At 45.3% G+C, this 27,998-nt stretch overlaps 1 long non-coding RNA gene across 2 annotated transcripts; it reads left to right on the top strand.

The window, feature by feature from the left end:
• Window positions 1-969: 969 nt before the first annotated feature.
• Window positions 970-27,883, top strand: LOC101030666 (uncharacterized). Of its 2 annotated transcripts, none has more exons than XR_012513213.1 (4): window positions 970-1,051; window positions 19,241-19,366; window positions 21,232-21,281; window positions 24,718-27,883. It is a non-coding gene; the product is annotated as an uncharacterized LOC101030666 (long non-coding RNA). The 2 variants fall into 2 exon arrangements; XR_012513212.1 differs by lacking the exon at window positions 970-1,051 and adding an exon at window positions 6,718-7,324.
• The last annotated feature ends 115 nt before the right edge of the window (window positions 27,884-27,998 follow it).

Below are 27,998 nucleotides of genomic sequence, written 5' to 3' on the forward strand. Positions count from 1 at the left end.
CTCGCCAGCTTCCGCAGTCGGCTGCGGTCTGTGGAACAGGGGAGGGTAAAATGCGGGCTTCGGTGTATTCAAAAAAGTGGTATTCGGTCTGAGCTACCAAGTCCAGGGTTTGCTTTTGTTGAGTGCAGACCCAGGACGATCTTTCCAAAACAACTTCTGCACTAGTTTATCTAATGAAATACATGAAGGTTAAGAAAACCAAAACAGGTCATTTTTTTCCTCCTGGCCTTTTATTTCATTTTATTTAAGCGAAGGGGCTCCTTTGTTCTTATTTTTGTCTTCTTATTTGCCTGAGGGGTGTGAACTCAGGAGCATCTGGGCCTTTCCACACATCATTTGTTCCACTGCTTCCCTCTTGTTGACCCAAGCTTTTTAAGTTTTTTTTTTTTTAATTCTTTACCAAAAAAAAAAAAAAAAAAAAAAAAACTTAGGAGTATTGATGAACTTTGTTTACAGAATAACATTCCGACTCCTTCCCCGAAGGGCTGGCGGCTCCGGAGCGTTGAAAGCCCTGCTTTTCTCTAGGTTCGGGAACCAAAGTGCTTTACGCTCACTTCTCAAACCCTTTCCATAGGTTCTCCTCGCGGTGGAAAAATCAGTAACGAGGTGTGTGCGCGCGCACGTTTAAATTGCTTTTAGATTTCAGATACGACAGAAGAGCTAAGCTCGACACCCCTTGCCGACGGCTTTTTCTCCCTTAAACTGGTGACTCGTGTCCCTCCCTGGCACTGGATTCAGAGGAGACACCCTCGCTGCGGCGCAGGAAGGGAGTTTTCTCCTCCGCACACTCACGCTCGCTGCATATCTCCTCATGTCCACTAGAGGTCACTGGCCCCTCGCGGCTCGCGGCGCTGCTGGCCGCCTCCCTCTCCTGGAGCTCAAATTAGCCGCGCGTTAATTAACACCCGAGTCCATCAAGGCCCGTTCCTTAGTACAGTACTCCAGCAGGGCTTATATAGACAACCCAAACCCAGCCAAAGCAAACCTCCCCAAATCCAACATTTCCAGCATGTTCAAAATGGGAGACAGGCGCCTGATAACCCGGGGAAAGGTATGGTGCCATCGCGCTTTAACTTTTGTTCTGTGGGGTTTGCTAAGTTGCTGTGAAGAGAACATTCTCCGCGAGCGCAGGTTCGGCGGGGCCCGGCTGGTGTCTCCAGCTCTCCAGCGCTGGGCAGCGCGCTTTCTGGCCCCCGCAGCACGCTGGTCCTGGCGAGTTTCTCCAACACGGTCGCCACGGGGAAGAGGGGCGCAGGTCCACACCGTCCTAGGCGCACACGAATGTAAAGGGAGGATATTTGTTTAGGATATGATGCACAAGGAAATGCCCAGATGTCTTTGAGATGGGTGGAGGAAAGAAATATGAAAGACGTTTCTCTTGCCTTTTGATGAGGAATGGGGAAGGGGCGGGGGTTGATGGTGGCGATGGACGCCCGGATTTGGCTCTGGGAGCGGGAGCTAGGCGATGCCTGCGATGTCCAGGGAAGGTCATTGCCTCTTGCTGAGTGTTCGTGGTTTTGTTTTGTTTTGTTTTTTAAAGGTCAACACAAAACTTTGAATATAGCTTTTATTTTATTTTATCTCAACTAAATCCCAATAAGCATTTCCCACTATGGACTGGGGAAAATGAGTCCTGTCTCCAGGGCCTCAAAGAAATCCTTAAGAACTGTATGAAACGAAGCCCGAGTTATATTCCAAAAGCGTCGTCCACCTTCTTGATATTTGTAAATTGCCATGACGAGTCCCTTTGACATAGTGTCCTAATGAGTGGAAGGGTCGCCTCTAGAGCTCTTAATTCTTTTGAGAAAAAAAAAATCTTAAAAACATTAATTCGTGTTCTGACAAAAGAGTTTACAAGGCTCGGGGTCTTTTGCCTTAGCGGGGAGCAGAAAGTTTGGTGGGGAGGAGTGTGCATTCCTGGGAGTTTGGGAGCCAATTTTTTTTTTTTTTCTTTTTTTCATGGGATAATTGGTGCGGATCCCAAAGATCGGGACGGTCAGGCCTTTACCAGAGCGGGATCCAGAGTGTTAACCACCATTTGCTCCAACTGTTCAGCCGTAGGCAAAATTAGCCTGCCGCGCCCTCTTTGCAGGACCGGGCTTCTCTTGGGTTAGTTTAATGATGGCCGATTAATGAAGCCATTGTCCGCCTTCGGGGGAAAGAAGCAGCGCGGGCGAGTCGTGGGGCGCGTCCACGTGTTAGGCCACGCCATAGGCACCTCCAAGGTCCGCATCAACAGCTCCCAGGGGGCGGGCGGGAGCCGGAGTGAGGGCTTCCGGCAGCCCAGCTGCAGGTGAGTCCTCCGCTCCTGACGGAGTTGGAGGGGGCACCCCTGGAAGCCCGCCCCAGTCTGGAGCATCGAGGGGCGTCACATGCCCCCTGAGAAAGCTCTGGGACTTCAAAACTGCGACTATTTTTTTTTTCCGCAGTCCCAAATTATTAGGTAGCCAGTCTTGGAGACCGTTCCCTGCAGAATCCAATCCTTACCTGAACCCCCAACGCGGGGCCGCCCCCATCCCACACTTCGTTCCTCTTCCCCTTCGCCTTTGGCTTGGGCTCTGCGGAGCTGGCGTTCCGGGTTGGAGCAGCCGCCAGAACCTGATTCAGCTCCAGGGCGGGCACAGGTGTCAGCTTGAACCGGAATTATGTAATGGATTTGGCAGCCCTGGCTCTTACCAAACGGAATTAAGAACGGTGGGGCTTTCCTTTTCTTTTCTCCTCCGTTTCTTTTGACTACATCTGGTCAGGTGTACTCGATCCGTGGCAGCAGGTGTTATTGCAGGAAAAGACGAAGCGGAATGGCGGCGGAGGTCAGAAAGCGCTCCCAGGAAGCGGCGCAAGACTAGCCTGGGGGCCCTGGAAAGAGCGACCCCTTCCCGAGCCGCTCACCTGAGGCTGTGACCCGTAGCCGCAGAGGACCTGAATTTCAGGCACAGGGGACGAGGAGGGGGCAGCCCCTGCTCTCTTTGTTTCCTAGCCAAAATCCCTCTGGTAGAAACTGTGGGGTTCCCCTCTAATGACTATTTGCCTTTTATTAGCCTACCTGTCACCCCACGAGTGTGGGAGAGTGTGAGTTCGGAAGGAAAATCAGGAGATTCTAGGTAAAATACCCTTGCAGGCGACAGGGAGCCCCGCCTTCATCTCGGAAGCGTTACCTGCGAGCAGCCTCCGCCACAGCAGGTCTCTAAAAATGAGCCAAAGGGAGCCCGCGGGAACCCTTTCTGAGATGCAAGACCATGGGGCTCTGGTTCAGTAGAATTTTTTAAGGCATTTTACCAATTTTGGTAAGCTCTAGAAGGGGATTTCATAGGGTCTGTCTCCATTTTATTAGGTACAAAAGAAAATTGAGGAATGATGACATCTCCTCCAAACCGTCAGTTTACTTGTGGGTACTAAATTATTGCCATGATGGAATTTAATGCTAGGGGCTGGTTTGAAACCTTAGAGACCTAACGAAGTGTTTGAGCCTTAAAAAGTGAAACGCTAAATTTCGGGAGTAGGCTTACTTTTAAATGATAAAAGAGAATCGTTTTTAAGTACTAATTTAAAGGCCAAATTTGAGTCTCTGAGTTGAATTCTAAAAGGAGCACTCATTAAAGGTGATAAGATTTCACACAAACATTTGGAAAGTAATGGCCGAACTATGAAGACAGTGGCCAGAGGCTGGTGTCTAAGTGGATATTTACAGGTGATGTGGCGTGTATCTGAACTCCTTAATTTGGACTGGTGATTTCAGCCCAAAACTCACATGTATAAAGATTTTAGTAACAACTACACAAATAAAAATGTCACCTTCTGGAGTAGCTTCCATTTGCAGAGGTTGCTGCCAGGAAAGCTGATGAATCCTTTACCCTGGATATTTACATGGCCCTTAAGTGCCCTTGTACCTGTGTGTTAATTGTAGCACAACTCCACACAATGACTACCTATAAATGATATTTTTTAAAAATCATGTAAGAAATAAGCAGGGAGAAGACTAACATCTGCCAGGATTTTTTTTAAAAACAAAGTTCAAACTAGCCCCATTAAATAAGTCATGGTCAAAACTGTTTCGTGGTGAATTATTTTTTGTCTTCCCTGCTGCTGCCAAAGCCATTGACGATCACAGGAGACCTCAGCAAAAGGAATCAGGAAGCAGCACTCTACCCCACCTTTTTTTCCAAACGCACATGAGTTTCTTCGTGAATTCCATTTGCTGGATTTCGTCTGCCAGTTGAAGATCCTGTACTGATCTGGGTAGGGACCAGCCCCCACACGCAGCCGTCTGTTCCTGAGCAGAACTTGGAGGTGTAACTACATTTTCATGCCAACAGGACAAAATGATTTCTCTCAGAATCAGGTTGTGTTTTCAAGTTACCTTTCCTGTCTAATCACGTGATGCTTAAAAGACTGATAACCTTAAAGAACACTCCTCAGTGCCAGCGCCATAGAACCTAGTTGAGCTCTGGGGGCTTTTCTTGAGTACTCATAAAAGATTCCACACCTTCCAGGAAGGCAGGTTGTACGTGGTTGATACATCAGTGGCTACTTGGTGTCTAATTTAAGTCTTCAGGTGTTTCACTAGCTAAGAAGAGTAAATTTCACAGGTTGTATATACTTTAAGAGGGGAAAAAGGAATGCGAATTATGAAGTTGTCTGTTTAAAACATAGTTTTTGCAACTGCTAAGTTCTACTTAAACAGAACCCCAAATTTATTTTGTCCTCCTCAATAATAAATTACTTTCTGTTATAGAATTGTTCTGTACATCAAAGCTGTACCTTATTGAATCCCTCACTTTCCTCCGTGCAGCCCAATCCTGAGGCATCATGAAAACGCTGGCTAATACTTTTAAAGAAAGAAAAGCAAATTCTCAAAAATGATATTCAACATGCAGGGCATTTTAATTATTAAGTAACTGTTAAACAATGAAAACTGTTCCCACCATGCCACTGTACTATATAGCCTGCTTGTTGTATATAGATTCAACGTTGACCTTACACGAATACCCATTTTTCAACGTGTGGCTGGTCCATCGAGAACGAACTCTTGTCCTCAGAAACCAAGCCCCAAACAGAGAGAATGCGCAGGGGTGAGGGTCCAGATGTGTTTAGATTGTGTGCTCCGGGCACTGCGAACTGGCGTGCGGGCTGGGTGGGGGTCTACGTGCTCTTTACTTCCTCTCTTATCACTGTTGTCTGAAAGAATTTTTAAAACTCAACCCGGGTTGGTAAAAGATGATCTTCATTTAATATAGTGTGTAACCGGCTCCAACCGCTGAGAGGATTTTTTTTTTTTTTTTTTTTTTTTGCCAGCAACTAACATTATTTTCAAAGAGCAACTTCTTTTTGTTCTATTTTCCTTCAAAACTATGATGGGCACAAACTAACAACATTTTATTCTTATTCTGAAATAAGATTTGGCAGGTAAATGGGTGCTAAAAGATGCCAAATGTTCAGCAATCTACCGTTCAGAGATTCTTTATGTCACAGAATAGGTTTATAACTCTGTAGCAATAATAATCCCTTAAGTATATAAATATACAGTTCACCAACCCATCTAGTGGTTTCACTGGAGTGGGAGAAGGGAGATGGTTACCGTGACATCATTGTTATTATTTAAACTGCCAGGGGAGAATATAATTGTTAATAAAAGCCTTCTTCTCCACGCCCCTCAAGGTTCCCTCCCCCCTGGCATTTTATGACGTGCCATCCAGGATGAATGTAAGCAGAGTTATGTTGATCCTGGGAACCTACTGTATAACTATAATGTCGCACAGGTCAGCAAGAAAATGAAGAAGAAAATTACTCTATTTAGGGATAGTTGTTTAAGAAAATATATATTTACAAGTTTGGGGCATTGGTATTAAAACTTTGTCTCTTTGAATGTGCGTATGTGTGTACAGAGGGAGTGCTATGAATGAGTTGTACGCATTCGTTGTAGAATCCTGGTGTTTGTACATTAAAAAGCTGCCATGTAATCACTCCATGGGGCTGGTTTAATGCATTTAACAGAGAACTAATGGGTAGTCTATGTTGAAAAGCATGGTCCTATTTTTTAATCCCATCACGTATTGAAGCGGTTCTGTGCGAGTCTGCCGTTTTCACCTTTATCCACGGCTTGTTCGAGAAATCCATTTCAACCACTTTTGGTTCCTCATCATTGCTAAAATGCCTCCACTTTTTTCTCTGCAACTATTCTTTATTTTTGGCCTATTTTTGCCAGACTTAGCAATAATGATAAACAATCCTTGCCGCATTGAAACTCAGTTGAAACGATCGGGTGAACCCCCGCCTTGGCCCTTGCTGTAAACTGTAATCTCAAATACTGGATGTGGTCAGACTTGGTCCTGGGCTCTAAGCTACAGGAGACCGAAGCTACTTTTTCGTGCTGGGATTTTACCTTCTTTCTAGCCTGGAGCGCGCACGCTATGTATACACACACACACACACACACACACACACTCCGTAGAAACAAGCTGAGGTGAGGTGAGGGGGTGCCCCAAGTGAACGGAGACGCAGGGCTCGGGCGGAGGGAGCCTGGCCAGCGGGGAAACCGGCGGCGTGAGCAGCGCAGGGACCAGGGGCTATGAGTAAGGTGGGCGCCCTGCGGCCACAGTGAGGACGCACGGAAGCTGCACTAGCCTCCGGCGCTTGTCTGAGATGCAGGAGTGGATGACCCGGCTCCCGGGAGTAAAATCAAAGTTCCGTGGAGCATGGAGCTGGTAGACAGCCACGCTTGTCCGAGCTGAGAGCTCTCCGTAGTTCGAGCTCGCGCGTGGAGCGGCCTCCAGCTCTCGGTCTGCTTGGGTAGAAGCCCACGAAGGGGGTCCCGCGGCGCCAGCTTTTGTACGGCCCCGCCTTGGCCAGCCGTGAGCTGACGCACCGGCTCCCCGGGGACGCTGGGGGCGTCGCACCGCAGCTGGGTGGGAAGCAATTTATTCTTCGCCGTCCCATCCCAGCCCATCTTCGGTTACTCCACCTACCCCTCCCATCCCTCCTCCTCCTCCTCTTCCTCCTCCTTCTCTACCAACGCCCGCACTACCTTCTGATTCTCCACCTCCTCTTCATCCTCCATCCCCCTTCTACTTCTCTCTCCCCCCTCCCTCCCGCCTCCTTTCTCCCTCTCCCCCTCCCTCTCTCCTCTGAATAAGCAAGCTTTTGCCTCTAAAAGTCACAAGTAATCCTCGTGTGTGACAGAGAGAGAGAGAGAAAGAGAGAGAGAGAGAGAGAGAGAGAGACAAGAGCTGGCCGAGAGGAGCAGAAGGCAGGAGGGGAAATCTGGCACAACGGCTGGGAGAGGAAACTTGATGCTTCTGGGCTAACATTTGCCAGGGCCTCGCTCGAGGTAAGTACACTGGGGGCCCGCGGAGTCTGTACCTGTCAGGTCCAGCCCCCGCCCATAGCCCAGAGATGGGCACCCTTACCTGGGCTATTCAAATAATGATCAAAATGGAATGAGAATGGGGTGCGAGTGAAGGAGTGCCTCAGCCGGAGGGCCGGGGGCCCAGAGGATGCTGTGCGCCTGGAAGCTCGGACCCCAGGCTCTTGCCCCAGGGCACCTTGTGCCTCCAGCCAGGGTTCCGAGAGACTGCGGGGCGGGGGTGGGGGGCTCCAGCTACCCGATTTCCCTTCCTAAGTCGCGCGTTGGACAGCTCCCTCCTTTACACACCCGCGTGCAAATGAGCCGCTGCTCTGTCATGAAGTGAGAATGTGAGCCCCTCTCTAGCCCTAGAAAAGGAAAGTTTGGTGAGGCGGGGGCTGCGCAGATCCTCTGTTCTCTGGAACCTACACTGGGAACCCTAGACTTGGCGCAGAAAATTAGTAGTTTTTCATTTTTCCTTAAAAAAATTACCTTGAACGAAAAATTGTATGTATTCAAAAAAAATTATTGGATTACCATGTCTGATCAGCTGCTGATGACCTACCAATAAGCGTTTTAAACACACACGCACATTCACGCGTGCGCGCGCCCGCGCGCGCGCACACACACACACACACACACACACACCAGGGGCTATGTGCAGTGAAGAAGGCCGTCATAAGTAACCAAGAATTCAGAGGGAGTCGCAAGGGCTTTTAAGTGTGTAAAGGCTGTGTACCTGTCCCCCTTGTTACAGAGAGCAGAGGGAGGGGGCAGAGGGAGTGCGCTCTCGGCTTGGCGTTTTCGCTGTGCCTGTGTGTTTCGCGTGTTGTCAGCTGGCCCCGGTTTCTAAAAGCTAAGCGCTGCCAGGGGCGGGGGACGGCATCCACCATCCACCTCGGCACCCTAGTGGTGAAACAGGTCTCATTTGTTTGGTGCAGAGCGGTTACGACCTAGAAGAGACTGGAGTGTGGTTAGGTCAGCCCCCTGCCATCCATTACACCTGCAGCAGATGGCTCAAGTGGTAGAATGGTTTTGTTTGCCGAGATCAAGAAAGGAGGAGGGGGAAGATAAAGCCTCGCCCCACTCAAAAGAAGTACCATAAAGAGGCAAAGAAATGAAAGAAGCCATATTCCTACCATCAAAAGCAATAATGTTGCCGCCTTCCAGGAGTGAACCTGGACACATTAGTGACCTTGGCTCCTGGCTCGAATTGATAGCGACAGAATTATAGAACCAATATTTTTCAAACGTATTTTTGATGAAGTGCCCAATCCTCTCTCTCTCTACACACACACACACACACACCACACACACACACACACACACACACACCTATCTCCAGCCAGATGCACACAGGTGTCCTTGGAGCTCTACTCTCTGAAGCCAAACGTCAGTAAGACCCTGCAGATTTCCAGATGAAGGAAGCCGCTTCTCTCTCGCCACTTTATTAAGTCTGCCTGCTAGCTTCCACACACAAGTCCACTCTCCGCAGACAACCATCTAGCTGGAATTTAGTACATTTAGTCAAATGTACCCAACTCATTTTCACATGCAATAATGTGCCTTTCTGATCAGTCTTCACATCCTTGCTTTCATTCCTTCCTTCTTGCTACCTAAGAAGCAAGAAAGGAGGACACACACCCTCCCAGGCAGTCTAGAGGAAAGGCAGGCGTGACAAAGAACACAGACACAGTCTAATGACAGTTTAGCCTGTCTTCTATTCCTTAATTTTCTGGATAAAAAAGAGGAATTAAAAGAAAAATATATTGAGGGAAACCTAAACAGAACAAAAAGCCTTGTCTCCTCCCTTACTTCACACAGTCGTCACGATACATCTATACACAAATTACATATATGAATATACTCATTCATATTTTGTGTGAAATATGAGATTATCTTGCTGGCCTAATTTTCTGTTCTAAACAGTAAACTTTTTTCTAGTAGAGTTTAATATGTTAATGCTTTGGGGGTGACTAGTATGCAGAGAAATTCCACAATTTTTGAAACATAAATTCTATTTTTCTATCTTCTTTAATGTCAAGTCAACATTTTTAGTTAGTCAAACCAAAGAATATCAACAATGAGAGCCCTTTCTAGCTAAGATTTTGGAGTCACAAATAAAGCTGCCTTCTAAGAGGCTAAAAGGAAAGGAAAAAACATCAACCCCTGCATTTATCAAGGTGTTTTCAATACCCAAAGACACCTTTGAACTGGTTTTGGTTGATGGGTGCTTCTTGTGTGTCCAGCGTTATTTTTTATAACAATTTTACTGTCCTATCAATCTCTCCATTTTACAAGAAGAAAGCGGGCTTTGAAATGTAGTGAGAAACAGGATTTGTTGAGAAAAAATGCCGGTAGGATACAGCCCTATTTATTAATAACACAGGTTCATTCACACATCATACAAACTGCTGAGACTCTCTTCTGTGATGCAAATTCCTATATTATCAGGATACATTTGAATCGACTTGTAGGAAAATTTAAAAGGAAAAAAAAATACTTGCAGAACAGAGTTGAAGTACAGGTTTCTCGGGCCTTTTGGTGATTTCTTTTTAAGAGGGAGAGAGAGGGAGACCTGATCTAAAACTCTTGGCTATAGAGACAATAAAAGCTTCCAATTTTATTAAAATAAAACAGAATTAGCAAACTTTTGTGATTGTAGAGAATGAAGACAAAAATTTAGTCCTAATAAGGCCTCCCACCTTCCAGGCAAAACATTTTAGACCCTAGTTCTAACCAGTATATAAAGTTAAGACAAATAATTTCCAAGATGAACTCTTGAAATCTGAATGGGAAAAAATGTTTTTTAATTCTGAGGTTTGTTAAACCATATTTTACACAGAAATCTCAAGGAATGAAATTAGCTTAGATACCCCAATGTTTCAAGGAAAATAAATATGTTTTTACTATTTGAGCAGGTTAGTATCAGAATCACACTCAGTCAGGTTTTTTTTAGGCCCAGGTGAGCCTCAGGACCTGAAAAGGAGAAAAGAAGGCATCTTGGGGAGTAATGGAAGCTGAGGTTCCCCTCCTTTACCGGCTGCTGGGACCAACATCACATCTCCTTCCCATATGAAATGGCTATATGCTATTACAGAAAACACTAGATAAGAGAAAGTGAATCTGGAATACATGAATCGCTTTTTTGCCATCCCCAGCCTCACTGAGTTTTCATTAGAACTGCCATGGCTTCAGAACCTCTTACCCTCCCCAACAGAAGCCAACCACTGAAGCCTTGTCGCAGAAGATACATATATATATATATATATATATATATATATATATATATATATGTATGCACACATGTGTATGTGTGTATATGTACACACACACACACACACACATACGTGCTTTGGTATACAGGCTTTAAATATGTATATACACATCCGTAAGTCTCCAAAATATCACCAGCAGCCCAAATTTGCATTTATTTCTGGGTGATTAAGACGATTATAATTCTTAAAGAAAAGCTACCACATTTCACTCCCTGGCGGAGGTCGCAGGGTGCTCTAAAGGTGCTCGAAGCTGGCTAGCAGCAGGGCTCGGCCGGTTCGCGTGCCCGGCGCCAACCGCTGCATCTGAGTCTGTATCCCTCGACTCGCGCATTTCGCCGCCTGAGGGAGGATAATGAACTCTTCTTTTCCTAATTTGTAAAGATATCTTCTTTAGTCAGTGTCGCTCTGGGGACGGCGGGGAAGAGGGCTGGGTCATGAACCTGCGGAGGTCAAGGCTCCGACCTCTGCTTGGGTCTCTCTCATTCAACAAGGGACGGTGGGCAACTGCGTCTGCGGATTTCTCTAGAATTTCTCAGAATAAAAGGGCATGCTTGTGTGCCTGAGTGTTCCGTTCCATCCTACAGTTCTCTCAGGGGTCTCCAGACAGCGTGGCTTTGTCTTCCCCAGGGCGGACGAGGCCTCGAGCAGTCCGCAGAGCCTTGGGTGCAGTTTCCCGCGGCCTCCCAAGTCCACCGAGCCGGGCACCCCGGCCCAGGGCAGCCCTGACGGCCCAGGCGAGGTCCCCGTGCGGCCAGTAGGTGTCGCTGTTCCCCTGCCAGCGGGAGCCAGGAGCCCCGCGCGGGCCCCCAGCTCCACTCAGCCTTCAGCTCCCTGCAGGTTCGCAGACTCACCGGAGCTCGGGAGACAGGGCCGCTCTTCCCACCCCCGCCCCGGGACCATGCCCGTGCTCACCTCGCCACCACCGCAGCCACAATGCCGGCCTAAGGAAGTACTTTCGCGGAGAGAAAGGAGAGACGGGTCTGTTGTGGCGAAACAAGGGCCCCGACGGAAGAGGCTCCCAGCCGGCTTCTCTCGCGGCTACCAACTCTCCCTCCTTTCTCTTCACGTGCCACGGGCGGCGGTGGGGCACTGAGGGCCTCCTGGTAAAATCCCAAGACAGGGGATTCAACCGGGGTTCCATATGGACTTTGCAAATAAATGAGAGGTTGAAAATCCCAGCTTCGTGGGAGCTAGCTACAGAAAGAGTCGATTGGTTTTAATACTCTTGCCGAAGAAGAAGAAGAGAAGAGAAGGAAGAAGGAAGAAGGAAGAAGGAAGAAGGAAGAAGGAAGAAGGAGAAGGAGAAGGAGAAGGAGAAGGAGAAGGAGAGGAGGAGGAGGAGGAGGAGGAGGAGGAGGAGGAGGAGGAAGGAGGAGGAAGAAGGAGGAGGAGGAGGAATAAAGAAGAAAGGAAGAAGAAGAGGAGGACGAGGAGGAAAAGGAAGAGGAGGAGGAGGGGGGAGAGGAGGAGAAGGGGGAGGAGAGGGGGGAGGGGGAGGAGGAGAAAGAAAACTGGGCCTGGCTACACGCATGGGCTACAGACCACCTTGTACAGACATATGAACGCAGAAATGCCGGGTAACCGCGCTCGCCGTCCCCTCCCCAGGTCTAAATAGGAGCCAGTATTTGGAATGTGGTGGTCTTCCCCAAAAGCGTTGCTTGCCAAGTATTATTTCCTCTTGGACATCCTAGCAGTTAGCAAATCTCTGGAATCTGCATTGAAATGCTAGGTATTGAGAATTCTGCGCCCTTCTCTGGCGTCCTGCGGCTCCTGGCCTTCGGCCTCAGTGTGCCGCGTAAGACATTATTAATCAGAGGCGTTCTTTTTGTATGTGTTTCAAAAGAAGGGCGTTTGGCTTATAAATACAGAAAGGGACATTTATAGTGGGTACATCCTATAGGTGACTGCAGACTTTAGTATGATTCTGATGGTTTTGTACTGGGAAATCACTGGTCTGATTTAAGGTTGGGGAGAGGGAGACCGCACTGAACAGGCTAAATTCAGAACTAGGTGTTATTCAGAGTTACTATGCAAAATAGAACTGGCTATGTATTTAAATTAACATCTAAAATCATATCTTCAGTCAAAATGTGGTGACATTTTGTAGTACAATTTTTAAAAAGATTCACATTTTATCTTTAAATTTGGGTAAAAGGAATAAATTCGTGAAGAAGGAAAAAAAGTAACAATAAAATTTGAAAAAGAAAGAAAGAAAAATTTTCACTTAATGTCAAAAATATTTCGGAACACATTTTATTCCTTGTCCTGGGCCGCCGTCTCATCATCTCAAAGGACATAGTTGGACAACTGCTGAATCGTTAAGGCAAGCCTTATTTTTTACCGTGAGGTAGCCAACATCATCTTTAAATGTCATATGCTTTTCGCTATGTTTTATAAAATGGGCTTCTTTCTGTTAAGTCCTGTATCCGTTATACAATTCTAAATAATTATTTCTGATTGAGACGGCAAATTAATCATTCGGTGAGGTGGTGGTGGCAGGGGGAGAAACACGTGTCTCATTGGAGATTGTGAAGTTCAGTGAGGTGGTATTTTTAGCTTGAAAAGTCCAAATTCAGATATTTGGATATTTCTCCCCCTCCCACCGTTTCCCCACCCCGTCCCCGTTTTACTCTTTATTTTACTCAACCCTTTGGGTTCCCTTTCTCCTTTTTCTCTTTCTCGCTTCTGTCTTGTCTTTTCCCCACACAGCGCCTCTCTTCTTTTCTCTCTCTTTTTTTCCTCCTCTCTTCTCTCTCTCCTCTCATTTATTGTCTGATTCTATGTCAAGTTAATATAAAAGTAGCAAGTGGGAGGCCCAGTACCCTTAGCAGACCCTCTCTCTCTCCGCCGCGTGAAGGGCACTTCGGGAAAGTGTCAGTCGCTGCCAGGTTACCCGTCAGAGTGGTGGCTCTTAGTGCAGGGCGTGCAGCTCAAGGAGGAGTTGGGGTCTGCGCGGGGTTGCGGGGCTTATTCAAATACCGCCCGCTGCTGCTGTGATTCGCAGGGACTCGGCCTCCATATGGTAATGCGGGGCGGGGGGTTGGGGGAGGCGCAGAAGGGAGGGGAGGGGAGGATGGGGGTGAGGGCGGGGTGGGAGGGGGCTCCGGCACTGCGCGCTCGTCTGCCGGGCTGGGACAGAGCACCCGGACTCGCGGCGGCAGCGGCAGCGACGCTACCCACCCTCTTCCCCAACACCCACCGAGCCAGCGAGCCACCGAGCCACAGGCCCTCGGGGTAAGCCACAGCGCGCACACGACGATGACGGTTCACACGCTTCGGGTTACTACCGTGCGCCAAAGAGGGAGATTAGAAACAGAAAAGGAGATTACAGAGAGATCAGAGATAAGAGGTGTACCTCTCTGTGTTCCTTGTCACACAGCGCGCGCGCGAACATACACACGCATCTGTACACACATGCATGCTCAGACAGCCGTACACGCACGCATTCCTTGCTACTGCCATAGAAATATATGCACCGACACTCTATGCCCTGCTACGTGGACGGTGTGTTTGTCCTGATTCTACATAAAGGCAGTCAGGTATGTGCGAGAGAGACTCCAGGCAGGAACAAACAGTCAACGCACAATTTAACTGCAGCCAAACTCAAAGAGGCATTGAGCCTACCGAATTGTTTCACTAAGCCAGGTGCCCCCCCAGAAATCGGCTATTCTGCAACCAATTGTGGAATCCTCCAATTATTCATAAAATGTGCTGAAAATTTATTTTAGGAAACGTAATCTTGCTATATATGGCAAGGAAAGGGCGAACCTGAAGGATGAGTGTGTTTCCGTTTTTTAATGTTATACGTGTAGCCATCTGACCACTTTTTATTGGGTGGCAGATCATATGAGCACTTTGGTGTAGGTTTGGAAAAACTACAGCCAGAGGTAAGGCTGGAAATGCCTTAAGAGTTAAGGGTGCTGAAAAATGGATGCTGGATAGTCCAGCATGAAAGATGGCATACAGCTTTAGGTTTGAAATGAGGGGGAATACATGTGAGTATTTACACATGAAGCCATTGGGGAGGGCTGAATCTTGGCTTGAGTATCTGTGCAGGTAAGTCATTCATAAGAAAACTAATTACCTGTGCATGTACTTGGACTTGTTTAATTGAATGAGCTGCATGTGTGCATATTTGCTCTTCTTTAGGCTATGCAATTATAGATTGTCTTTTAAAAATGATAGCTTTGGGGGAATTTAAATAGTGGAATATATATATATATATATATATATATATATATATATATATATTTCACTAGCTATCGTACTGCATAGCTATATTGCCAAGAAAGAGATCCGATCCTATAAACAAGATTCCCATTGCTTGAAATCTAACTCAAGGCCTGTATATTTTAAGGCACATTAACTGGTTTAATATAGTCAACTGTTCTATTTGTGTATTTGTTTTCATTTCAAAGTCAAGAATCAAGGATGCTTTTCAGCCAAGATAATGTGCCTTGTTTCCAGCCATATTAAGATAAAAATGAAACTGTAAATTTTGAATGCAGCCGATAAGACACAACATACAACATGGTTGAAAACGTCTTCCTTGCAGAAGGCTGTCCATTGCTGTGTCTACATATTTTAAATATATATATATATATATATATATATATATATATATATACATATTTGCAATAAGAAATGCTAGAAAGCAATAGGGCGGGGAAAGCCACACCTCTCAGGCAATCAGCACAAAAATTCTTTAGAAATCTTTGGAATTACTTCACTTATACATACATTATCTCGAAAGCACTGGCCCTGAACTGTGTTTCTGCTAATATGAAGTTAATTAGGCAATCAAACTTTGAGCCTTGAGCGATGGACATTACAGCCCATCGAAGTATGTCAGGAAAGAAAAAAAAAAAATGTGTCTTGTCTTTTACGACCAAACCAGGAGGTTATACAGCTGGCATTGCATACATGACAGATGTGCATATTTGTAACCTTAAATAAACAAGCAGGGAGACAACTGTGTATATTACCTAGCAAGAGACAGCAGCAGACACTCGCCAAAAAAGAAAGACAGAAAGGGACAAGAGAGACAGAGAGACATAATAAAATAACAAAAACAAAAAAACCTCCAAAAACAACAACAACAAAAAAGGGGGGGGAGAGAAGGGGAACCAATAAAATGACAAAACCTGAAATTTTCGCGAATTAAAAAATGCAAATATACTTTTACATATGCATCAGTATTAAAAATAATACACGCTGGAACCAACAGGAGCGAGAGCAAGAAAAAGAGGAGGAGGAGGAGGTGGAGGAGGAGAAGGAGGAGGAGGAGGAGAGGTGGAGGAGGAGGAGGACGAGGAGGAGGAGGAGGAGGAGGAAAGGAGGAGGAGGAGGAGGAGGAGGAGGAGGAGGAGGAAAGAATGGAGGCGCCGCGGAGCCCTGATTATGCACGGGCTGGAGCTGCCTCCTCTAACCTGTTCTTCTCCGAGCCGGGCAGCCGGCGGTCCTCAGCCGCCTACAGAACAGGAGCCGAAACAACCGTTCTCGAAGGCTACAGCGTTTATTTTTCTCTTTTGGGGGGTTTTGGCGGTTGTTTCAGGGGCTCGCCAACTGGCCCCTTTAATTAAAAGCTTCAATAAAAGGCGATCGCGCCAGGAATGCACCCGCTCCTCTCCGCGCAGGATTTGCATATTTTTTTAATGCCCTAATTTCCTTGATGTATGTAAATGTAGCCGGACGTAGAGGGAGACAGGGAGCTGACGTCAATGGACGTGACCTCGCAGCTAAACCTTGAACGTGAAGCCGGGATGGGGGAAAACACGGAGCGGCAGCCGGCGGAGCCCGAGAGCGCGGGCGGCGGCGGCAGCAGCAGAGCCCAGGCCGGAGGTGCCAAGGGGGCCAGCGCCGTCCCCGGGGGAGGACAAGCCGCCGCCTTCTTTCTGCAACACGCGGCTCAGACTCGCCAGCCTTCCGGCCGCACTTGCAGACTCTTGCCCTGCGCTTCCAGCCCCACCAAACACACGTTCTTTTGCTTCCCTCAGAAAAGCAACACTCCCCAAAACAACAAACCAAAACCAACAGAAAAAAACAAATGTTTTAGACCAATGCTCGGGTAGCTTATCAGAAAGAAGACTTTGACCATGGAACATGTGTATTTTTTGGCTTCTCTCCACAAGAAGAGGAGGGGGAGACCACAGACAACAGCAAATCACTCCTAAAACACGATAACTGCAAGTGTTCCCTGTAGGGAGAGGTAAATCGCCCAGCCGACTGGTGAAGGCTTTTCGTTTCCGTACTTATTTACCTGTGCACTCATTATGTGCGTCCGTTTCATTAACAGCAGGGTCACGAGCAGGCTTTCTAATGTGATGGGAATGCCATGTTGTGGGGTGTGTGTGTGTGTGTGTGTGTGTGTGTTGGGAGGTGCTTGCACTAGTGAGCCCCGAGGCAGGCGCTCCGAGCAAAGAGATCAGTCTTTCCATGGCTACCTCTGGGTCTATCTGCAGAGCCTTGTAGGCCAGAGGTCCTAGGTTGGGGTTCGAGTTCACCCCTTTAAAAAAAAGAGGCCAGCAAAGGCTTCCCCTGGACAGCCAGATTCTTCCCATTGCATTGTTTGGGGAAGGGGGCTTGAGGTGTGAGCCATTCCGGAGCCGCTGCCCTGCCGGATTTGGCCTGGTGTTTTGCACTTGGAACTCAGCGGTCTCGGCGCAGAAGTAGTGCCTTCCCGAGGCGCAGCCGAGGCCTTCTCGTTCCCCTCCTTCCGCCCGCGGCAGCCCTGCGCGCCGGCGTGTGCGTGCCCGCGCACCGGGCTGCTGGCACCTCCCTGTGCACATCCGCCCCCTCCTTTGCTCGCCACCTTCTCCCGGGCAGCTAAGAAATGGTCCTCGGCCTTTTCTGGGCCGGAGGGCAGAGCTGCGAGCAGGCAAGAAAGGGGCGCCGGTGGCCGCGATGGGGACTTCTCCGCTCTGCCCTCGGCCGCTGTGGCGGCCGTTTCAGCGTTCCACCTCGCAGCCCCAGCTTTGTTTTCCTGACATGCTCTTGGCCATTGGGCCCCACGCCTGCGAGGGGAGTGTGTGCGTGTGCGCGGGGGGCGGGCGCGCGCGACGGGTGGGGGCTCTCCCGCCAAGGACACGCATGGCTGTCTGTCCTCCGGCTGCACTTGGCGGGAAAGCTAGGGGCCGCCGGCGGGGCTGCGCGCCAGCGGCTCTCATTACCGCCTCCGTGCTCCCCCCGGGCTGCATTTACATACGGGCCACTCTTCTGAATTTTTACGGCACTCTTCCCCCTCCCGTACCCGGTAGCACGCGCGCAGACTCGGAACTACCGCCCGGGCGCTCAGACACCCGCGTCCAGGCTGCGGCCAGTCCCCGGCGCGCAAACAGGCCCAGAGGGGTAGACGGCACTCGGCCGGACGGATTCCTGCACCACCTCCCCTGCACCCATGCGCCCACACCCCTGACAGCCTCCCCGCTTGTGTGGCAGGAAGCCCACCTTCCCCTCGAAGCCCCCACCCTTCTGTCTGCACACTTCCACCCCCACCCTCCGACATCTCTCCGTCTCTCCCTGGAAGACAGACGCGCGCGCTCTCGCGCGCGCTCTGGCGCGCACGCGTACACACACACACACACACACACACACACAAACACACACACGCTTTTTCCTCCTCCTCAAATAGATAACCCCTATGGCACGTCCCTGGTACCTTTAGAATAGCTCTAGAGTTTAGAGAATAAAAATCTTCAGAATGCATTGCTGTCTTTAGACAAACACATTTAACAACCACAACATAAACAGGGGGAGGAGTGAGGAAGGGGGGATTTGAACCAAAAGACCTTTCTTTTTTTAAAAAAAAGTCTACGAGTCAAAAGGTCATTCTCCAAGTTTGTAAATAAAATTGCAAAGGGAGCCCTTCAGAAAGGAGAGGAAAGAAGGGGAAGAAGGTTAGGAAGACCCACAAGTTACATAAAACGGTGCATTGGAAAAACGACAGGGCGATTCTTTAAAAAAAAAAAAAAAATCTTAGGAAATCAAGAGGGGGGAAAAACTGGAAGAAAAAAAGAAAGAAGAAATGGTTAAAAAAAAAAAAAAAAAGCAAAAGAAGTTTCCAAAGAAATGTGTGCTTTGCATCCTACAATAGGAAAATGTAGCCATTGCCTTCCTTCAGACGAGACATTTCTAATTTGTTCCGTCTGTCAGGAGGGGACTATGAGAGGTTTGGGTGCAAATTCATTATCTCTGGCAACGCAGAACGTAGTGTAGGGACTGAAAAAGACCGTGGCAATGGATGAACAATAGGGCTTCAGTTCATCAGTAACAAAAGCAGTGGGGAAATTGGTTGAGTTTCAGAGCACGTCCTCCTCGGCAGAGGGGGTTGGACTAGACCTTGGACAGCCCCCCCAAAAACTTGCCAAGCCTCGCACACACCACTTCACTCTCCACTCTGAGGCTCAGGGAGCAAGTGCCTGGCGTGGGGGGGAAAAGTTGGCTTTTTTTTTCCTCCTTGGTCTTTTGCGCCCTTCTCTCTCCCCAGAAGGGAAGAACCATTTAAACTATTTTAGACGCAATCAACCGAGAATCACCATGTGGAATTGAGCGGCAGTTTTAAATGTACTGAGGAGAGGAATGATGAGAAAAACATTTTTTCTTTTTTTTTTTTTTTTTTTTGGAGACGCCGAAAGGAGCCTGATTGTGTGCTTCGGCCGTGGAGTGACTCTGGATCTTGTCTTCCGGCCGGCGCCTCGGTTCCTGCCCAGCTGGATTTGGGGGGCAGCACTGCCTGGCGCAGGGAGATCAAGTGAGTATCGTGGCGGCCCTCAGGCTGCAGCTCGCCGGCGGCGCGGGGCCAGCAGTGCCCGCCGCGGCCTTGCGCCCGCACTCCTCACCTCGCCCGCTAGCCGGTGTCCGCAGAGCCCCGCTGCGGGCCGCTCCGAGGGCCAGTCCGGGGCTTTGCTTCAGCTAATTGATTGTGTGCCTCGGATGCTAAACCTGTTGATCTCGTGAGTTTTCCGAGCCAGTACTGTTAATTATCCAGTGGCTTGACCCACAATCGCAGAGAGACGCCAGGAAATCTTCGCAGTGGATAAGGGAATTTTGTATGTAATTTTTGATGGTGGTGGTGGTGGTGGTGTCCCTTTTAAACCTGCAGCGAAAATGCAGTTGTATTTTGCACTTCTGGATTCAGAATTCGCATTTTGAATAATTCGCCTCCCTTTAACCCCTCCAAAGTTGCAATTACCTGGCAGTGAAACGAGGGTCTGATTAGATCCTGGTGGAAAACTTAGTACAGTAGCTAACTAGATCTGGTGGATTTCCACTTCCCTTTTCTCTTTGCATTTTGGATTTGGGGAGGTGAGAGGCCGCTTTACAGGGTTATCCCAAGTTCAGATTCATCAAGATGCAACCATCGTGGTTAGTTATCGGTACTTGGAGCTGGTCAGGTTAAGACGCTTCTGGTATCCAAACGGCGCTGGGTCTTTGCGGTTTTCTTGGAGTCTAGACCCGGCTGAGGAAGGCAAGAACTCCTTTCTGTGGCCTGGAATTATCTGCAGGAACTCTGGGTGATGGGAACTCCGACAATGTATTTGCATTAGTGTATGTGGCGTTTTATCTTGCAAATGTACCCCCGGTGCTTGAATGGGGGACTGTCTTCAGAGGTCAGGACGGCAGTGGAATTGATCAGAAGTTAGACCGGAGGCTCTGTCAAGTCATGGCCATGGCCGGGGGCCCCTTTGGAGCTGTGGCTGCCTTGGGCCCAGAACCGCAGAGTCGGATTCCATTTCCTTCCTTTCGTGGTGTCCACCTCTGCCCACCACTCTCCTTTCTCCACCTAGGCACCGGTAATTAGGGCGCTGTCTCAGGAAGCGAGCTCCCACAGTCAGCATAATTAAACCAGGGCAATACTTTCATTTTGCAAAACCAATAGCCCCACCCCTCTAGTCCAAAATAACAATAAGCATTAAAAAATCATAAAAGAAAAGCAACCTATTTGGGGGAATATTGACTTCCTGAATCTTGGATTGAGAGGGAATGGGGGAAGGGAATTTTTAAAAAATCCACCACTTTACAGCAATCATGTTTTACATTATTCATTGATTTACTGGAGGAAAGAGCCAATCAGGAGCCATAGATATGAATGCACATCTCACCGTGCTGTGGCCTTACAGTAAACTATTTGCATCTTTCTAATGGAGTAGGTATTTATCCAGGGATTCCCATTGTTCGAAAGCCCTGGAAATTCAGTTCCTTAAACATTTAGAAAATGACTTTGTTCCAGACTTAAAATCCTTACATGGAAAGACTCTCCTCTTTTGTATGGCAGGTTACAAGGTTCAAGTCCCTAATGTTTTTTAAGAGTCCCTCTTCCTTCCAAGCTAAAAATAAAAGAAGAAAGAAAAATTAATTTCCCAAACCCCTCCATATTCAGCATATTTTGCATTCACATTATCATGCATGTCTCCATTTAGATGCAAATTAGCATATTTAACCCTGTGGGTGCTGAGACCCCGGATACATTGTACTAGGGTTTTATGGAATCTCTTGGCATTTTAAGTAATCATAGTAATAGCAATATTTTAAATGAAACCATATCTATGTGACTTTATATATATACATATATATATATGTAAACTGTGATCATTTGTTTTCTTGACTATTTTTCAGATGAGACTGCAAAGAATCATAAAATGAACAGACAATCCAACCAACTAAAGGTAATTTTAAAATTTACATTTGACAAAATCCAAGTGATATAGAAGATAGAGTATTTCACTCTATTTACTGGGCGGTAGGCCTGCAGTGGGTTGAATATCTCCTAATTCATGCTCTAAGTTTCTGTATGTGCAGCTTTCTCTCCTATAGGGAGCCTTTGTATATTATGTATCAAGCACAATACAAATATGACCTGTAACTCCCTGTAAAAAAGAAATTCGAGACACAGAATAAATCGTAGAATATTTTTGTTAGAAAGTAAGCCTGTCAAGTACCTTGCCTGAACTATACAAATCACTGTAAATTAAATGGCTTTTATGTAGAAAATGGTAGTCTTCACTGTACCAGTGAACTGTAGTTTACATGCATTTGAATCATACAAACCAAATAGTAAAAGGTGATTTCAGTGGTAGACCAATTCTTTATGCACTTTGCAGTAGTCTGAATAGGATCAGAGGTGTTCTAAAAATTGGTGACAAACTTAAAGTGTTTGAATTTATGAAATAGCATAATTCTAATCCAAATAATGTGGAAAACATAACTTTTCACTTTTAAGTTAAACAGAGATTGTTTATTCCCAAGTAAACCAGAATGTTTCAATTCATGTTGCAGCCATCTGGAGACCTATAAAAAGATTAGAAAACAAGCATGACAATCACGTCCTAATCTACTGGCCATTAATGGGAATTTATTAGTGAATGAGCAGGCAAACCATTTAAATTCAGTATATCCTTCAGTATGCAGATTTCAAAACTGATATTCTGCTCATCTTAATAGCCTTTTGAAAGCAAAAATATCTGATGTAACATGTAGGTGTTAATAGTTGCTCATAATGTGTGACAGACATTGCTAGGAATCTTTAGAGCTACACAGTTGTTTCAACTTGTCTCACATCCTGCATAATAATAGTCTTTGAAATATGTATGATAAACCATTATATATACCTTGGCAATATTCAAAATAATCAGATGCTCTGTGTTAAGCCTTACTATGTAGTTTTTATTTCTGAATATCCTGAGAGATGGTGGATATTAAAATGTTTAATTGGCTATCTGGTTAATGAATAGACTGCCCTTAATCCTAATGTTAGTTCTTTTCATTTATTGGGGCTCCCATGATGAGTCTATGCTATATGTACCAGGCATGGGGACCAGGCCTGGAGTCAGTTGATATGACTATGTCGCATTGCCCTAGAAGATGTTATTTTAAGACAGTATCTTCTATAGCTTCTAATTGTAGAAGCATCTTAAATGTTCAGTGTCTTGGCTTTCATGATGGGTGCTTTGGTTCTAAAAATGCATTTAGTTGCTTACTGTGGAAATATAGCCATGTTACTTTGCAAATTCACACAGATATGGGGGTGATAAACATACATAGACAAATGCATGACATCTCTTTGCTTCCACCAACCCCCACTTAGGTATATATAAAGCAAAAAGATATTCTAAAAATATCTGTGATTTCTTGGGTTTCGACTTAAGGAACTCATCTGACCAGATGCTTGCTTTATGTGTTACATGCCAAATCACTAATGATTCTGCTGTTGTGTCTTGGAAAGCAAGGCTACAATACTCTTACTCTTCCAAGGCAGCAAAGCTCATTTGCGTTTTACATAATGCCTAAAGTGGAATATGGCACATTTTTATATAGTAATTTATGTTGTGACCAGGCAGTTCAAGAAGGAATAGTAACTCCATGGGGATGTATTTATTTGAATTAGTTTTTGGTTTGCTTGTGCATTTTATATATAACCCAATGCAGCCATTTTTGATTGTACCTCTTGTACCATAATTCGATAAGAAAAATAGATGAACAATTTCAACAGCTTAGTCTTTTCTAATTAATCAGTACTGGAATGTTCACCAAAAAAGTAAATAAATAAAAAATCTAGGGAAAAGTTGGCATCTATGTTACTAAGTCATATCTTTAATTGGTGTGATATTGTAGTTTAAACTCTTGATTGTAGGCTTTTCCTAACTATTCTGATTTTCTTGTCAGTCTTTTCTATAGGGTTCACATATATGTGCTCTGTATGTAATTTAGTAAGCATGTTCACATTTGTGTCTTACCACTAAATTAAGGAAAGAATGTATGTTAATTCCAAAAGTGTTTTAGTTGTTGGGGAAAATAGTCAATCTATAGAAATGAGAGTATTGTGATAAACTAGTCATGTGTGCAATGAATATTAAGAGGTATTAAATTCTCTAATAGCATATATTTTAAAGAATAGCAACATGACCAAACATAAGTCGAAATTTTAAAAAGCAGTTCATAAGGTTCACCCTTGATAAATATGAATCTTATGTAGATTACCTTAGATATTCTGTTGAGGGACATTTCAGTATTACAACTACATATATTACAGATGTGCTAGACAGATTATTCAAGATGAAAAGGACTCTTTGAAGTGATCATATTCACACTTTGAAAAGTTCTCAGAAAAGGAATGAGGCTAATTAATTAATAAAACAACATTCCCTCTAGATAGAAGAAAGGTGGGGGTGGGGAAGGGGAAGGTTATGCTCTTAACATCTAGGTGTTTTATATGTATTCTTCAGGAGGTAACAATGCTTTTTTCATAGTTTCAGAAGCAAGACTAGTATATTTTCCTTTTGTATGAAAATTGATGTTTAAAACAATAGACAAAGGCTCAGCATTTTTATTACAGCAGAGTTGTGTACAGCATTAGAAACTATTGCTGCAATGTTTACCTGTGCTGCATTCTAACGCACACACCCTACATATGCAGTCATTTTTTAAAAACCAGGATGAAGTCTGCTTGCTTAGAGCATTCATTCTGAACTTACAGAACTAAATATGCTGCCCTATCGCCATGGTACGTATATACAAAACGTAACTGAGCTGTGAAGCCATTAAAAATACACCACCTGAGCAAATTGTCAATGTAATCACACATCGACTCACTGCGTAATACAGATCTGATTCCCAGTCCCAGAAAGCGAGGCCCTGCTTTAAGCAATAGCAAAGTGCCTTCCATCTGTCTGCCTATGCAATCTGCCAGAAGAGAAATGCAGGCAAAGACGTTCCCCAGATCTGAAATGCTTTTATCTGTCCTTAGAGAGAGATTTCTTCCAGTCTTTGGATATTAGAACGATCTACACTAGCACGGAGGAGGTAAAAGGCCGCGGGTTGCTTTTCCAGGAGCAGTCGGTAGTGCTAGTGGAAGAGATGTTGATTGAGAAAATAGGGCTTGTTGCAATGCTGCCGCTACTGCTGCTGTCGCTGCCGCTGCTCAGGCAGCAGGCGTGGGGCAGTTGGCTGATCACTGATGCATATCAATAACCATGTACTTGAGATTTCTCATGACATCATCATTACCTTGGTCTCCCGCGGTCTCGAACCTTTGACCTTGCCGGGCTGGTCCACAATTTGGCAGTGAAAGCCCCTCCAATGATGGCCCTTTTCTCCTTCTTTCAGACCGGGGGCAGCAGCAGGCCAGCAAGACGGCATCTTCTCCTTCCCTGCCTAGAAGCCCTGTGAAATCGAGGATCTTCCCCCTAAAACACACACACACAAGATATGTGCAATCAAGCTGCCACCACTTGGTAAAAAGCTCATGGTGCCTAACCAAAAAGGATCAGGAGCAGATCCTTGAATCAGCTGTCACTTCTATAGAATGGGATGGTTTTTTTTCTTCCTCCTTAACCTGCGCTGGAAATTGCCGTTGGCTTTATACATCTCTATAGAGAGAGGCTAAAGAGTCTTGCGTGAGAAAGAAGCAATTTACAATGCAAATAGAGGCCTGTGAAGGGACGGATGCTGCTGCTCACTCGTAACAGCTTGCTGCACCTTAATAGCTGGTTTTATTTTCTAATATTAATAGATGAATTGTTGGCTAACGCTGCCGGAGATTACTTGCTGAAAGAAAAAAAAAGTTCGGAATAAACTCTGAAGGCAACAGATCTCATTTGGATGTTTTAGCAGCGCACACACACAAACAGAAACCAGGTCATATTTACATAAAAGAGGAATCTTAAGCGCGGCAAGTATCCTGGACGACTACTCTTCAGTACTGCCAGAAAAGACCGGGACCTGGAGTCTGGCAAGAGAAAGACAGAGGCCTGTGTGGGAAGCGAGTTGTTATCTTTGGTTATCTAGCTGTATGAGTGTATTGGTCTTCATAAAGCTAGATAACCGAAAGTAAAAACTCCTTCAAGATCGCCGGGGAGCGTGTGAGAATGAAAGACTACAACCGAGAGACAGTAAAAACCAGAAAGGTCAGGAATACTTATTGAATCTAACTTTGTTTTTGTTTATGTTTTTGTTTTTTTATGATGAAAGGTGGGATGAAAGGAAATTAAGTGACACACATATGCGAAAATATGAAGGTGCCAGATATAACTTGAGAGGGGTTGTGGCAGCTGCAAAGGAGAATTGTATAGTGCTAATGAGTAAAGATGCATGTGCAATTTGTTCTATTTTAAGGCAAAAGTTTATATATGAGAGATTTTTTTTTTTTTCTTAGAAAGCTGTTGCAGAGATGCCTGGTACCTAGTTTAAAAATTATTCCATAATATGTAGAACTTGGGCAGTTCCCTTCTGAGGCCCCTCCCCGTCAAAATTTGAAGATTGTGCTTAGAAATTACCTTACATGTATTTGGGCTGTATGGCAATTTATACGAAATTAGACTTTCAGAGAAGTTTATACTGGAAGGTTAATAATTTATATCTACTGAGGATTTGGAGCTAGCAGGCAAAATGGAAAAAAAAAAAAAAAAAAAAAGCAAGAGCTGATTTTTATTCTTCTATTCAAAATACAAGGACAGATGCTTCTCTGTTCCAAGAGGGTTTCCTTGAGGAAGCTACTGAAGCAGAAAGACATGATGGAGACGAGATCGCCTCCCCTCTTGTCAAAGTGTTAAAAAAATGTTCTGTCTTACTCTGCGCCTAGCATTGGAAATGAAAGTGACATTTACGCCACAACCCACGTGTGCGCCTCCTCTCTTTTTGTTTAAGGATGATCAGGTCTATCCAGGAAACAGCTCTGGCATCCCAAACTGAAATAATTAGGACGTATATAGACCTGACAAAAATGGAAAGGGGGTGGGGAATCTGAGGGTCTGTCTTGCCTAATTGATTCCGCTAAACGGAATGCAGGAGATGTGAACGGCAGGACGCTCCGATTCCCACGCTCGGGGGCAAGTGATAAAGCGGGGCCGGGCAGCCTATGACAGACAGCCCTGTTGGGGGGTGGGGGTATGAAAAAAACATCAAGTGCACACACCATACTCATCTCCATCGCTTGAGAAAGTAAAGGCATTTCCCACCCACAGCCATCTGCAGCTTCCCAAATGGCAACACCAACTGGTCTGTAGCTGCTGCGTACTGTCTGTTTCTGTTAATTTTTTAACCACTGTTTAATCTGGCCATAGTTAAGTTTGGCTTTCTTCGTTGTTTGAGATTTTCAGAATTCAAGGAAAGCTAGTAGAAAGCAATTCCAAGAAAGTCCCATGACTGCCCGCCTCTCGTGTCAAAATCTCAGTCCATGAGATTGTGGCCTTGGTACCACATTTTGGCTTTTGTTTTGGGTGGGCTGTATTTCAAAATACATACTCTATGCAACAGTCGTTATTATAATTTCATGAGGTTTTTTTGCTTCTTAACATGATACATCTAGAAACTTTATCTAATTGTGCTAGTAGATATATACTGGAAGTAAAACTATAAAGTTATTAGCCTGTAGGAAGTTGATTATGATAACAATATGATAAAAAGTTTGTTTTAGAATAGACTCAGCTAGATGGGTCTAAATAGCTATTTTAATTTTATCTAAAAATAACCCTATGCCTAGCAGAAACTTTGGCTCTTTGGAGGTCCCCATTGTCACCTTTTTGTAAAAGTCCTTAAGTTTTCCATATTCACCTAGCAAACATTTGTATAGGCATTTACACAGAAATATAACCATTGCAAGTAGAAAATATCCAAAATATCCTATTATCTTCCGTGTGGCCTAGATTACTGACAATCCCAAATATACAGTTTTTCTTTAAAAGTAGTACAATTTCCTTTGTAGCTTCAATTCCTTATATGACTTCAGACTGGAGCAGCCTGTTAAACCACTGTTACTTTCAGTTAGAAAGTCTTTGAGACTTTATATACATAAATTCTCAATTTGGCTGCTGTACACGTGCCAAAGTTTTACTACTGTAGTGACCGTTGAGAAGACCCTTGTTTATTTACATTTGAAGCACAGTTTGTGCAAACAACCTTTCATTGTTAAGTGCCTGTATTCCTTTCGTTTACTTCATGTCCAGGGGTGCTATTTACCTAGAACCATTGTCTACTACAATTAACATTTACATTACAAAGTGTGTGGTTTTCTTTCTCAAGGAGGTTCAATTAAGGCAATAAGATGTTTGCTGGGGAAACCTATTGTTTACTGAAAGCACTCAATGGAGTCAAATTACTGAAGCTTTTGCCTACATCTTGGTCTTTTATGTAAATATGTTAAAATAACATCTAAGGAAAATAAACAATATTATAATTCTGTGTTTGCCATTGTCATATCAAACTTGCTTTGTATCATACTAATGTTACATAACTTATCGATCAATAAAAACATTTCAATAACATTTCAATGTTATTATTTTCATTTTATTTTTTGCTGTTCCACTGCTCTTGGTGCAACATGTCCCAATTTTTCTTTTTTCTATTACACATCAAACTTCTGACATTTTGTTTTATTTGTGTGTGTTGAA

Source organism: Saimiri boliviensis, chromosome 1 (genome assembly GCF_048565385.1).
Source record: "Saimiri boliviensis isolate mSaiBol1 chromosome 1, mSaiBol1.pri, whole genome shotgun sequence".
Lineage (NCBI taxonomy): Eukaryota > Metazoa > Chordata > Mammalia > Primates > Cebidae > Saimiri > Saimiri boliviensis.